Raw genomic sequence first — 14,528 nt, 5'->3', positions numbered from 1 at the left:
CACGGGAAAGTCCCGGTGATCTTGCACGGCAAAGAACATTGCAAAAGATGAGAAGCAGCCAGAAGTTCAGTCCTTCTTCATTATGCACATTAGTAAAGCCAACATTTCCTTTGAAGTCAGGGGCATTGTTTCTCTTTGGGAGAAGGATCTCCCCAGGACACCTATAGGCCTCAGGTCCCTGGGACCTCTGACCCCTTCTCAGCCTGAACTGCTTTCCTTTCTTATGCTGTTTCTGAAGTACTCTTGGGACACTCTCCTCCCCACCTTACCTCTCTTGCCGGGTTCTCTGTGATCTTACGATCAGCAGCAGCAGTACTAGGGGCAGATTGTTAGAAATGTAAATTATTAGAGTCTTGATGTAGGAGGCCCAGAAAGCAGTGTTTTAACAAATCCTCCACATGACTCTGATTCTAGGCTACATTTTAAGAATGACTGACCTAGCACAATGCATTCAATTAACTCAAAGTTTTGAAAGCAAGAACTTAGGTAATTTCTGTTTTTAGCCTTCAAAAATAGCACTCCACCCCAACTTGAGGCCAAGGAAGGAAGAGGTCTGGATGTAATAAAAAAAAATAAACGCTTAACACAACACATAAGCATCTTACACAGCAAAGGATCTGAACAAACATTTTTCCAAAGAAGGCATACAGATGGCCAACAGACACATGAAAAGACGCTCAACATCACAAATCATCAGGGAACACAAATCAAAGCCACAGTAAGATTTCACCTCACTCTTATTAAATTGACTATGACTAAAAAGGCAAAAGGTAACAAGTGTTGGCAAGGATGTGGAAAACAGGGAATCTTTGTGCACTGTTGGTAGGAATGTAAACTAATGCAGCCACTATGGGAAACAGTATGGAGGTCTCTCAAAAAATTAAAAATAGAACTACCATATGATCCAGCAATTCCACTTCTGGCTATTTATCTAAAAAAATTGAAAATATTAACTCAGAGAAATATATGCAACCCCCCTCATTCATTGTGCATTATATATAGTAGCCAAGATATAAAAGTAAACTGTTCATCCATCAGTGGGTGAATGGATAAAAAAAAATGTGGTATATATAAACGAGAATAGTATTCAAGCATAGAAAAGAATAAAATCTTACCCTGAGGGCATTATATTAAGTGAAATAAGTCAGACAAAGACAAATACTGTATGATCTCACTTATATGTGGAATCTTTAAAAAAAGAAACAATGAGCACATACCTACAGGTTTCAGATTGATGGTTACCAGAGGTAGGGGAAGGGAAGTGGGCAAAATTGGTGAAGGGAGTTAAAAGGTATGAGCTTCCAGTTATAAAATTAAAAAGTCATGGCTATGTAACATCAAATATGGTAACTCGAGCTTCCCTGGTGGCTCAGAAGGTAAAGCGTCTGCCTGCAATGTGGGAGACCTGGGTTCAATCCCTGGGTCGGGAAGATCCCCTGGAGAAGGAAATGGCAACCCACTCCAATACTCTTGCCTGGAAAATCCCATGGATGGAGGAGCCTGGTAGGATACAGTCCATGGGGTCACAAAGAGTTGGACACGACTGAGCGACTTCACTTCACTTTCACATATTTGAAAGTTACTAAGAGAGTAAATCAAAAGTTCTCATCACAAGGTAAAAAAACTTCTGTAACAATGTATGGTAAAGAAAGTTAACTAGACTAATTATGGTGATCATTTCAGAATACCCACAAATATTGAATGGTGCCATACATCTAAAACTAAAATAATAATATATATCAATTATATCTCAATTAAATAAATAAATAGGGGCTCAATAAATATTTAGAAAATAAAAAAACATAAGCATCTCTCTGATTTTTCTGAAAACAGAAAACAAAGACACCAATTAATATCTCAGTAGGTATTTTAATAAATTACCTGGCCACAAGAATTAACTTTAACAATAACAGATTTCTGAGCAAGCAAGTTCCATGAACAATGAGATGTGGTAGAGGTGGGGTGATCTGGGCTCAGGAATGAATCTAGGAAAGTGAGACAATGGATGAAGGGAAGGTGCTGCCTCAAAACCCAGAAGAAAAATGTCGTTTTCCTGTACCAGCATAAAATTCTAGAGAAGCTGGCCATCAAAACCTTTATTTCCAAAAGCGAGGCCTCAGATTGGCTCTGTAGTGGTGATTATAAAAAGGGAGTGACTGACACTGTTCAAAAAAACAGCTTTAAAACATAAGAAGCCCCAAATGTCCTGTGTCTGTGACAGACAAATTTCCACTTTCCCTTTCTGCACGTGAGCACAGTTGTACCTACATATGTGGTCACTTAGCTAGGGACTACTATGTGCCAGGCCTCTCTGCATCCAGATGTGACCATGCCGTGTGAACAGAAGTGATGTGCATCACTCCAGGCCTGAGGTTTTCCACATAGCCGCCTTCCCACTTTTCCCTTCTGTGAAATGGAACAGGTTGGTGCTTGTGACCCACCTCTGACCACACGAATGAGGGTGACAACCTCCAATGGAAGCTAGAGAGAAGGAAGCTGGGTCCCTGAATAACCGTGTGAGCACAGCAACTCACCAACCCACCCTGGACCGTTACCGGATGAGAGAAATAATCTTCCTTAATCCTCTGGCTTATTGAACTCCTTGTTATAGCAATTTATACTAGAAAAATCAAGGACTCCCGTGAAAAATCAAGTTAATGTTTAGAACCCATTTGAGCCAATAGTACCAAAGCCCTCACAGCAGCTGCTTCATAAATAGTCACTAAATGAACAAATGTGGCGCCATCAGGAGCTGTTGGGACAAGAGATGCCTGTCTGTCTCATAAAATATTCTGCCTGAAAGTAAATCTAAGTAGTGGCTTGCAATCTATAAACAGAAGAGCAAACAGCACACAAATAGCAACAATGGGTTAAAATAAAATGAGACTCTGTGTGTGTACAATGTAGAAATGATTGCTAATTATACAGCAGTCATTTAAGTGATTTGCAGGTAGTAATCACAGTCACTGTCATTTTCCAAAACAAAAGATTTATACATGCACAGACATCTACAGATAGGTAAATTCTTCTTTTAACTAGTTTGATGAGACATCAATTGCTATGCTGATCATGGTCCATAAGAAAATGTAAATCCATTGCTACAATATGCAGAGTGACTACAAAGTAGCTTTTTATGTACTCTGTAAAGGCAGTTTTTGTTAGTATATGGCATAAAGTCCAACTCCATTTGCTGAACGTTTTGAAGGTCTACTATGTTAGAAGCATTGCAAAGAATTCAAATATATCAGCAGAAACATTAATAAAGATATCTAAGGAGGAAATTGTTATATAAAACAGAGATTTACATTTCTAAGAAATGGCAATTAAGGACTGCCTGAGCCACTCTGGCTATGTTGAAACTTTCTGTGGGATCTCGGTTTATGCCTATCACAAAAGTTGTTCTGATACTTAAATAAAATAACATACATAATGTATATGGTGAATTGAATGAGCCCCAGCAAATGCTAATTCCTTTCTTCATACTCTGTAATATAGTATCTCACAAACTTGAAATAATTTCCAAAATATTTCATTGGTGATTTTTTTCTAGAGCCATAAAAGGTTTGCCTGTCTCAAGCCCAACAAATATGCTTATGTTCACATACACGCTCCATCCAGAACAAGTAGAGAGTAGTGTATTTAGCAAACCAAAGGATAAATGGCTATGATGGATACCTGGGGATTCTGATGTAAGCAAGAAAGCTCCACTTTGGTTATTCATGCTGACAGCTGATTTATTGGAATGAAATCTAGTAGCTAAAGCATCCACAGAAAACTAAACAATGATTGCTCATTTACATTTTTCCATAGTCATGGGGACAATTGTTTCCATATCACTATTGGTATAGCCATCTTGAGACACTAGATGTGTCCTTAAATAATCTTCATTGGTTTCCTTGACTCCTGGTCCCACCCCAGGGCTGCTGAGCCCTCATGCCCTCAGGCCTGAGCCACTTGCCTGGCTTGCTAGACAGCTCCAAAGATGGTTCATGCTCTTTCTGTGGTGCTAAACACTTTGTTGCAAATGTCATCACATCTCTTTACTACCATCTACTTTATCAGTCTCTCCGGAGATGGGGTTAGGTTTTGCATGGCCAAGCAGCTCCAGGGCTGGTCCAATCTGTCTACAAATACTGAGCTTTTCCCAGAGTTGCTCCCGAAAGCAGGTTAACACAGCCTAAAGTGCAGGAGAGTTAATACCCTAATGAAGAGGACTTTGATCCACGAGAGATGAAGATAGGAAGAGGCTGGCAGGTAATTCTTCCTCTTCGCTGCCCCTTCTGGGCTGTTCTGAGACTGACCTCTGGGCACATACCAAGGTTGTGTCTCAGAGCTATCAATGGTGTCTCCTTGAGAAGCTGTGGCCAGATCTGTAATGCATTAGTTTGTATTTTCTTTCCTCTTGCTCTACTCCACTTCTTCTTTTCTCCTCACTCTTGTTTCCCTGGCAAATTAAAGGAAAAAAAACTTGGCATCTAAGATTTTCTTCTAGGCCCTTTTGTCTAGGGAACCAGTGCTATGTCAGTGGCACACCCTTAACTTTCACATTTCCAGGCTGGAGCAGTCAGATGGTTGATATTGGGCTGCAATGCTCATGTCCCACGTTAGTAAGCTGGAAAAGAGCGCCACTGCCTCATTTATGATCCTCTGGTGAGAGGAGGAGTCCTGACTCTCATCTCTTTGGAATTAACCTTAGCTAGAAAAAGTGTTTGGATTCTGGGGACTTCCCTGGTGGTCCGGTGGTTAAGACTCTTTGCTTCCAGTGCAGGGGGCCAGGGTTCAATCCCTGATCAGGGGACTAGATCCCATGTGCCACAGTTAAGATGTGGAGCAGCCAAATGAATTTTTTAAAGTGCTATTTGTATTCTGAACAATCTGACAAATTTCCTCTCTGAACCAGCTTGACCTTAGTAGTACTTCCCTCTTCTCCCTTGGGTTTCTCCATGTGGGTTGTCTTCTCTTGCAACATCAACCCAAGGTATCTTCTCCACTTTCACCTCCTGACCCTGCCAAATCAGTTTTCATCTGTTCTAGACTCTCTGCTTCTCATATGCTTGTTGTTCCCATTTTCCCCATGAGACCAAATATTCCATATCAACCCATTCTTACTAGCTACCCCCATTCGCCAAAGCAGAATTCATTTCTCTTTGCATTTCAGAGTCCACAGGCCAACCAGCCAGCTCTCACATCTAGCCCTGGCATTGGTCGTGTGTCTCAGTTAGCATTCCAATTCTTTGCTGCCTAAAAAGTAAGAATAGATGATTTCAGGAATAAATAGAAAATGCTAGACATCTTACATATTTTAGGACAGAGGAAGATTAAGCCAGAGTCAGCAAGGATCCAGTTCTTTGGATTTGAACAAGGTGACCAGACATCTCGGTCTTTCTTTTTTAGAGAAGTGTCTGGGGAAAAGTCTTAGACTGTTTTCACAGGGGACTTTCTGATGACTGTAGAAGCACTGGACTATAGCGTCTATGTAGTCATCTATATTAATGCCTAGTGTGGTGAAAATGTACTCTCTGTGTGACTGTTTAAAAACATCATTCATGCATGCAAACAAAAGTAGTAATGTTCTCTTTAGCCAGTCTTAACTTACTTTCATTAGCAGGTTTTCACACTCAAATACTTCTGGGGATTTCCAAGGCACGCTAACATATTACATCTTCCTCTCATGACCATAGATCCTATATACCATTATGCAGGTCTGCAATCCTTAGGGGAACCACATATAAAGGGGCATCATTCCCACTGCAGACATCCTAGAGTTATAGCAACCCTTTTTTCTGGCAGATAGAAGAAATGTGTTTTGTTTCAACAAACTAAGGTATTGAGAGCTTAGCTAAGCTACTCTATAGTATTGTTGCTTCCGCATCCATTTTGTTCACCCAAGAAGCCCGCAGTAACTTTAAATGGACACTAGATCTGCCATACGAGTATTTGCCCCAGACAGCAGACAATAGAATCAGAAGCAAAAGACAGTTCCTCACGTGACTTCCCCAACAGCCCTTGTGATCAAGTTTCCCCTGCCTCCCAGAGCCTGTTAGCCTCATGCTGCTGCTGCTGCTGCTAAGTCGTGTCAGTCGTGTCCGACTCTGTACGACCCCATAGACGGCAGCCCACCAGGCTCCCCCGTCCCTGGGATTCTCCAGGCAGGAGTACTGGAGTGGGTTGCCATTTCCTTCTCCAGGGCATGAAAGTGAAAAGTGAAAGTGGAGTCGCTCAGTCGTGTCCGACTCAGTGACCCCATGGACTGCAGCCCGCCAGGCTCCTCCGTTCATGGGATTTTCCAGGCAAGAGTACTGGAGTGGGGTGCCATTGCCTTCTCCATGGGACCTACCAAAACCCAGCTCTTTTGGTTTGAATTGGTCAATCTAGCCCTTGTTTGGAAATCCCAAAGCACTTCACCAGTGCTTAATCAAGGTATGTGCCAAGATCTTGCCTCTCTCTCTCTCTGACTTGACCCTTGTATGTGGCCCGTTGAGATGTACTGGGCATTTTCCCCAGGACTTGTGAACAGTAACTTCTCTATTTCAGTTTCTCTTGAACTGTGGCTCACCGTTCAGCACTCCGGGCTGCTCTTAACAAATGATAATTTGCTAACATAAGTATAGTAAATCAATCTCCTGGCAGATAAGCAAGGGGTACTGAAAAATGGGCACCTTCTTCTAACTTTTACAAGGGTGCTATAAGAACTAGTGGCAGAACTTTTTTTTTTTCCCCACATAATTTCTTTAGGTTGGTTCAGACATTGTCTTTAAAAAAATTGTTCCAGCAGGGGTCTCTCTCTGCACATGGTACAATAAATTCTTAGAAGATGGAATAGAATATTTTCATTTTGCTTATCCATGTTATAATGTAAATGGATGTGGTTTTAAAATATGTCAAAATTCTTTTCTGACACAATCAGAAAACCATTGGAAAAGCATAATGTTCCACAACATGATTTGGGTGATTAAACAGGTATGTTCACTATGTGATAATTCATCAAATAATGCATTTATGATTTTTAGGTAGTTTGTGCTTATATATTATGCTTCACAAAAAAGGTTTCTTTTTTTAAGTTATAATCCATAATTTGACTTCTGTTTGCATACTATCTCACTTTTGTTTCATTTCTTAAGTATCTGGAATATTAAAAATTGGCTATTTTATTTGTGCATTTCATAAAACTTTATACATTTTCTATAAATGATGATGCTTGGTGTATGTGTTGTTAGAAAAATAAGGAAAAGTTAAAACATAGCTGTAATATTCAAAAGAAAAATAAACTTTGTTTGAAAGTGTGTATCATCCAGTAAAAATTTTGCATTGGTTTTCTAATCATGAACTTTGACAAAAAGGCATTATCATTGTTGTCATCCAAGCTTTGGGGAAGGATCTGAGAGACCAAATGGGTATCTCTCCTGTGATCTGCTCAGGGGCTTGGTCTGTGCTTCCAGTGGGAACAGGTCAATAGGGGCCGATGGCTGCTAAAATGTGGGCCTTCCTCGTGAGGTTTGCTCCTCTCTGGTGTTAAGCAGCCGACATTTTTCTGAGCAGAAGAGAAATGGCCACAAACCACCCTTGTCAAGTTAGCAAATGACACGTGAAATACAGTTGTCACGTGAAAGAAATAGTTGTCATTAAAGTAAAAATCAGAAAAAAAATAAAATCCTATTAAAGTTTTTAGTTAGAAAGTATCACTGACTCAATGGACATGAATCTGAGCAGACTCCAGGAGATGGTGAAGGACAGAGAAGCCTGGCATGCTGCAGTCCACAGGTCACAAAGAGTCAGACATGGCTCAGCAACTGAACAACAACAACAAAAATTCTTGAGAACAGAGTTCTGCAAAGCACCAAGAGTGCTGATTGTTTTCCATGTCTTAATCTCAAGCTTTTGTTATTTTTCTTTTGCTTTATTTCTTTATGATTGCACCATCTCACATCTTTTCCTGTCTCTATTTTCATTTTCTTTAATCTCTCATTTCTCAAAATCATCTCTTAATTCTAAAAAAAAAAAGTATCAACATTTAGTGACACATTTTCATAAAGTAGATCTTTTTCCCTTTACAAAAATTAATATGGTCCATGAAAAACTTCAAGCTGTCTGAGCACTAATAAAATAGAAAATATTAAGTGAAAAATGTTTTATTCCCAATGACATTACCACTTACTTTTTAATAGTATTAGAGTAATTAACTTAATTCTCTCTTGGAAAACAACATCCATTTAGATCCTCTAATGAAGGAAATATATATTTGTAATGGACCAAATGGCAACATGCCCTTGTCTGAAGCAATCACATTGTCCAATAAAGAAAGAAACACATTTAAGTGTGGTGCCTCTGAACACCAAGTATTACAAGAATTCCTAGTCAGCAGGATGCTATGCCAAAAGTACTCCATAAATTGGTTTATCCTTTCTTACTATCTTGTGGCTTCATTCTAAATATTTCTTTAATAGTAATAGTGACATGCTGATGTTTGACAGAAAATAACAAAATTCTGTAAAACAATGATCCTTCAATGAAAAAATAAATGCATTAAAAAAAGTAGTAATAGTAACATACTGGATAGTTCCAACAACATAGACCTTACGTATTTTTGAGCTGTTCAAATCAATAAATATTACAAATCCTTCACTGGGGAACACTTTTCCCTTTATGTTAATGTGTTTTTTCCTGCCGCCTTATTTCTTATGTGAGCCACGTCTCTGCCCTCTGTTTCGCTTATTGTTCCCTTTCTCTCTTGTTTGTTCAGCTTCTGTACAATAATTTCTCTCTGCTCTGCCCCTTGCTCCAGCCTCATGTTCATTTCAGCCTCCACCTTTTTTCCTTCACAAACCTCTTTGATTCCAGTTGACAGTTTAAGGTTTTGGGTTTTTTTTTTTTTTTTTTTTTTAACTTTTACTTTCCAGAGACTCCTGTTGCCATGGTGATACTTGATGATGAAGACCATGACTGCCTCCATTGGCACTCCGGTTGCTATAACAATGCCAGTTAACAGAGAATTCTGTGGAACCTTGCTAGAAGGATGCTAGCTTACACCTTTGTGTGGGACAGACTGCCAGGAAATGTTTCTTACAGCTAATGGCTGCTTGTAGCAGTAAAACTTAAGGCCATAAACTTAAGGGCAGCTCATTCAGGAACTAAAAAGACCAAGACACCAACGTTTGTATCTTCACATCCTGAAAAATTTCTCTCCCTTCCCTTTTTTTGCCCTCCCTTCCTATTGTATTTATGAAAGTATAAGTGTAAGTCGCTCAGTCATGTCTGACTCTTTGCAACCTCATGGACTATACAGTCCATGGAATTCTCCAGGACAGAGTGCTGGAGTGGGTAGCCTATCCCTTCTCCAGGGGATCTTCCCGACCCAGGAGTCGAACTGGGGTCTCCTGCATTGCAGGTGGATTCTTTACCAGCTGAGCTACCAGGGAACATACTTGCTATGGATTGAATTGTGTTCCCACAGAATTCATAGAATTGAGCGTTAATCAGCAATGTGACTGTACTTGGAGATAGAGATTTTAGGAGGTAACTAAGATTAAATGAGGTTGTAGGACTGAGCTTCTAATCCAATAGGATTGGTAGTCCTATAAGAAGAGGAAGATAGATCCTTCTCTGTCTGTCTCTCTACCATGTGAGGGCACAGTAAGAAGGCAGCTGCCTGCAATCCAGGAAGTCATAATCAGGGATTGACTTTACCTGCACCTCGTTTTTGGACTTCCCAACCTCCAGAATGTGGAAAATTAATTTCTGTTGTTTAAGCCACCCAGTCTCTGGTATTTGTTACAGCAGTCAGAACTAGTACAATACTTCAATATTCATGTTTTAGATCTTGTTAAAAGCTTTTGATTTTAGAGATATCAATTTCTGGAAATACATCCTAATAAGAAGTTATAGAATATCACAATATGCATTATCAGTATTTTATTTTTGAATACTAGATGAACCAGAAGAAAAAGATAATAACATTGACTGCCATTTTTGTGATATTTTTGTTATTGTTGCAGCTCTTTTATTCTCAACAAAATATTTAAAAATGTGTAATTATCTTTATACATACTACAACCCACTCATGAGAACCTGGAAGAAATATTTCTTTTATTTTGGTTTTTGTGGTTGTGTCACCTTCATTGGCTGTAAAACTAAGCAGCTTACAACCAACCACAGTGATCTTCTCATCTGTGCCAATTCATGTGGAGTAAGGAAGCAACTATAGCATCAAAGCTTCCTCAGGACTGATGTCAAAAGATCTAAAACTGCTTTAAAAAAAAAAAAAAGGTCTATTAAAAAAATATCTTTCTAGTGACAGGTGTTCTAGTACAAAAAATATCAGAAGAATATCAAAAAATGACCATACACAACCTGAAAGGAAGAAGAAAATTTTGGCACATTGCAAAATATGTTAAAGTAAAGGACATAAAAGCAGAAATTTTACTAATAAAGAGGTTATGGATCAGCTTATTCATTGGCTCCTACATTTGCTTCTACAAAAGGTGTCAGTCAATATAACATTACTTCATTTGCGCAGAAATGAGGCACTATTATGTTGAAAAAAGCTGTGTCAACATGCTATATTATCAATACATAATTTTACAGAAAATTTTGGAGTGTAAATACTCAGGAACTATTTGAGGATTCTTAGAGATTTCAAGGAAAATAGAGGTACGGCTTGTAGAATGATATGAAAAGTAATTTCTATTTAAAATTGTTCTAGTTGTGCTATAAAACCAGTTGATTTTTTTATTGTCATGGTTGAGCAAAAGTCTCTGTGTTAGTATCATTAATAACAATAACAATAGCTTTCTCTAATATGCCAGTCACTATACTTAGTGATTCACATTGATGATCTCTATTTCTTACTACAAACTTGAAAGATGAGAAACTAACAGATGGGGAACAGGTTCTGAGAAGTAAGGTAACTTGTCTAACTTGGTCACATTCTCATTATTTCCCTTTAAGGCTCAAGAATTTAAACTGACAACACAGTCCAAAACATTATCAATCCAAGGAGCTTACCACAAATGTAAGGTGGGCCCTATATTCAGTTGCATAAATTCTGGAATCACAAAAACTGAATCAAATTAGTTGAACAATTGCTACAAATGCATATCACCTTTAATTCAATTTGTTGGTTTATTTTTAGGACTATTTGAATATTAATATTAATATTTGAATATTTGAATATTAATCCCAAGCAATTTCCTTACCACTCCATCTTGATGAACCAGATAAATGTGTCTTGAAAAAAGCAAGTGAAATTTATGAAAATTTAAGTGATTGCACACTAGTTTTAATTATCCAAGAGAACTTCAAACCTGAAAATGTAGAGACTTTTATCTCCAAACTGCTGCAGTTTTGAGTGACTGAATCGCTCTGTTTGTGTGTGCAAGTGTGTGTGTAGAGAGAAAAAAATGAATAAGTGAACCAGGATGGAAGCAGTCTCACTCAAGAAAGAATCATGTTTGTTGTTGTTGCATTTTGTAATTTGCAATTTGTCGTTGTCATTTTATGAGTAATAGATTAGAAGTTATTGCAGTATATCTGTTGTTGCTGTTTAGTTGCTAAGTCGTTTCCAATTCTTTTGTGACCCCATGGACTGTAGCCCGCCAGGTTCCTCTGTCTATGGGATTTCCCAGGCAAGAATACTGGAATGAGTTGCCATTTCCTTCTCCAGAGGATTTTCCCAACCCATGGATCAAACCCCTGTCTCCTGTATTGGTATGTTAGATAGACAGGCACACAGAGAGAGTCCAGAAGCATGTGCAAAACTGTCTCTTGGGTTCAAGTTGATTATTGCAATCTCTACATGGCTCACAGAAGGACTGAGATTCAGAGTTGACTTCTTCACTCTTGTCTGTATTTCCTTAAAAACTTGAAGCCCAAAATTTAAACTGCCAAGGCATACCCATGTGGTCATTCCTCTGAGGCTGGACATTGCAGAATGACCAGGAAACTTTCCCCCTTTAGATTTTCTCTTTCCTGTCCCTCTCCTTTTTCCCACCCCTTGGTCATTTTAGCTCTTGGTTTGCCTTGCCTTCCTTTTTCAAAAACAATTTTATTGAAATATAAATTATAAACCATATAATATACTTCTATGGTTTTTAGTATATTCACAGATTTGTGTAACCATAACAAAAATCAATTTTAGGACATATTCATCACTCCCTCCAAAAACCCACACTCCTTAGCTATGGCCCTTTTCCCACAGACCCTGACTACCACTAATCTATTTTTTGTCTCTATAGATTTGCCTATTCTGGACATTGCACACACATGGTATCATGCAATGTTTTCTTCACTTTCTTTCACAGAGTCCACTCTCTCCTACTTTGGTTTAACCTCTTGAGTTAGATTGTTCCTAGCTAGACAGAGCTAGGGACAGAAAGAGATTCTAATCCTGTATTAGGCGGTAACTGCAAGGTAAACACTATCTGGTTAAGATCTTTTTAGCAGCTCTTGTAGTCAGCTTTACTAAAAGGCCTTCTCCATTATTCTCACCTTGGGAAATGATTGGATCTGATGAGGCTGATGCAAACAAAGGGGGGAAACAAGAAAATCTCTGTACAAATAAATTTTTTAATTAATAAACTCCTTTTTTAGAGCAATTTTCGATTCATAGCAAAATTGAATGGAAAGTACAGAGAGCTCTCATATACCTCCTGTCCTAACACATGTACAACCACATCCATTATGAACCTCTCTCACTAGAGAGGTACATTATTTACAAACGATGAACCTATACTGACATATGCATGCATGCATACTCAATCACCTCTGACTCTTTGCAACCCCATGAACTGTAGCCCACCAGTCTCCTCTATCCATGAGATTTTCCAGGCAAGAATACTGGAGTGGGTAGCCATTTCCTTCTCCAGGGGAACCTCCCAACCCACGGATCAAACCAGCATCTCCCGCAGGTCCTTCATTGCAGGGAAATTCTTTACCGTTGAGCCACCAGGGATTGTCACTCAAAGTCTATAGTTTACATTGTTTCATTTGTGGTGGTGTATAGTCTATGAGTTTTGACAAATGTATAACATCTATCCACCATGGTGGTATCACACAGAATCATTGCTGTATCCTAAAAATTCTCTGGGCTCTGCCTATTCATCCCACCCCACTACCACCAATCCCTGGCAATCACTGATCTTTTCCTGTTTCCATAGTTTTGCCTTATTCAGAGTGTCATACTGTTGGAATCACGTAGTATATAGCTTTCGGTTTGCCTTCTTTCATTTACTAATATGTATTTAAGGTTTTTCCATGTCTTTCTGTGGCTTAGTAGCTTATTTCTTTTTAGCACTGAATAATATTGTGATGTCTAGATGTACCATAGTTTATTTATCCATTCACTTATTGAAGGATATCCTAGTTTCTTGCAAGTCTTGGCAATTATGACTAAAGCTGTTTTAAACATCTATAAGCAGGCTTTTGTGTGGACATAAGCTACAGTCCATAGCGTTGCAGAAAACTTGGACACAACTTACCAAGTAAACAGCAAAAATGTTTTCAATAAATTCCAAGGAGTATGATTGCTGGCTTATATGGTAAGAGTATGTTTAGTTTTATAAGAAACTACCATACTGTCTTCCAAAGTTGTTGTGCCATTTTGCATTCCCACCAACAATGAGTGAGAGTTCCTCTTACTCCACATTCTCACAGGCAGTTGGTGGTGTCAGTGTTTTAAATTCTGGCCTTTATAATAAGTCTGTAGGGATATCTCACATTGCTTTAATTTGCAATTTCCTGGTGACATGATGTGGAACATCATTCTATATGCTTATTGTCATCTGTATATCTTCTTTGATGAAGATACATTAACAATTAGTCCAAATCCATTTTCAAATAACACTGTAGCAATTCACAGGTAGTGTATGATCTTATAATAATAAAATATTTCTAATTTCTCCTTCCAATTCATTGTGTCATTGCTATAATTCATAAAATCTGTATGTAAGCATTTATAATTGAATACATTGTTGCTTTTATTATTTTGAACAAATGGTTAGATTAAAAATAAAAGTGAAATTATTTTATTTTATCTTTACAAATTCATTCTTTAATGGTCTTCCTTTATGCAGATCTGAGTTTCTGATCTATATCATTTTCCTTCTCTCTAAAGAACTTCTTGTAATATTTCATGCAAGGTAGGTCTACTGGAAACAAATTCCTTCCATTTTGTTTGTGTGAGAAAGTATTTCTCCTTTATTTGAAGGCTAGTTTTTCAGTGTACGGAATTCTGGGTAGTTCTTTCAGTTTGTTTTTGTCTCTAGACTTCATGTGTTTTGTTCCATGCTCTTCTTCCTTGCATGGCTTCTTTGATCCCCTAAAGGTAAGGTGTTTTTTCCTTCTGGCTTCTCTCAAGATTTTACTTGCTCTTTCATTTTCTGAAACTTGAGTATGCTATGTCTGAGTGTAGGTATTTTTGATATTTATTCTATTTCATTCTTTATGTTTATTGAATCTGGTTTGGTGTCTGACAATAATTTGGGGAATTCTCGGCCATGACTGCTTCAATATTCTTTTCTGTTTCTTTATCTCTT

The 14,528-nt window shown here is 38.3% G+C and overlaps 2 long non-coding RNA genes across 2 annotated transcripts in view; one reads left to right on the top strand and one right to left on the bottom strand.

Annotated features, from left to right (window-relative positions):
* Positions 1–14,528, top strand: part of LOC145538093 (uncharacterized) — a 68,462-nt gene that overhangs the window by 10,181 nt on the left and 43,753 nt on the right. The gene's annotated exons all lie outside the window — the stretch shown is intronic.
* On the bottom strand, positions 3,721–8,825 carry LOC145538094 (uncharacterized). Its single transcript, XR_014076637.1, has 3 exons — positions 6,557–8,825; positions 5,597–5,712; positions 3,721–5,241 (listed from the first exon to the last, which is right to left on the bottom strand). It is a non-coding gene; the product is annotated as an uncharacterized LOC145538094 (long non-coding RNA).

This window comes from Giraffa tippelskirchi, chromosome 2, assembly GCF_054371585.1.
Source record: "Giraffa tippelskirchi isolate mGirTip1 chromosome 2, T2T-mGirTip1v1.2.pri, whole genome shotgun sequence".
Classification (NCBI taxonomy): domain Eukaryota; kingdom Metazoa; phylum Chordata; class Mammalia; order Artiodactyla; family Giraffidae; genus Giraffa; species Giraffa tippelskirchi.
Note: the sequence above shows the minus strand (reverse complement) of the source record. Positions and strands in the feature narration are given on the sequence as shown.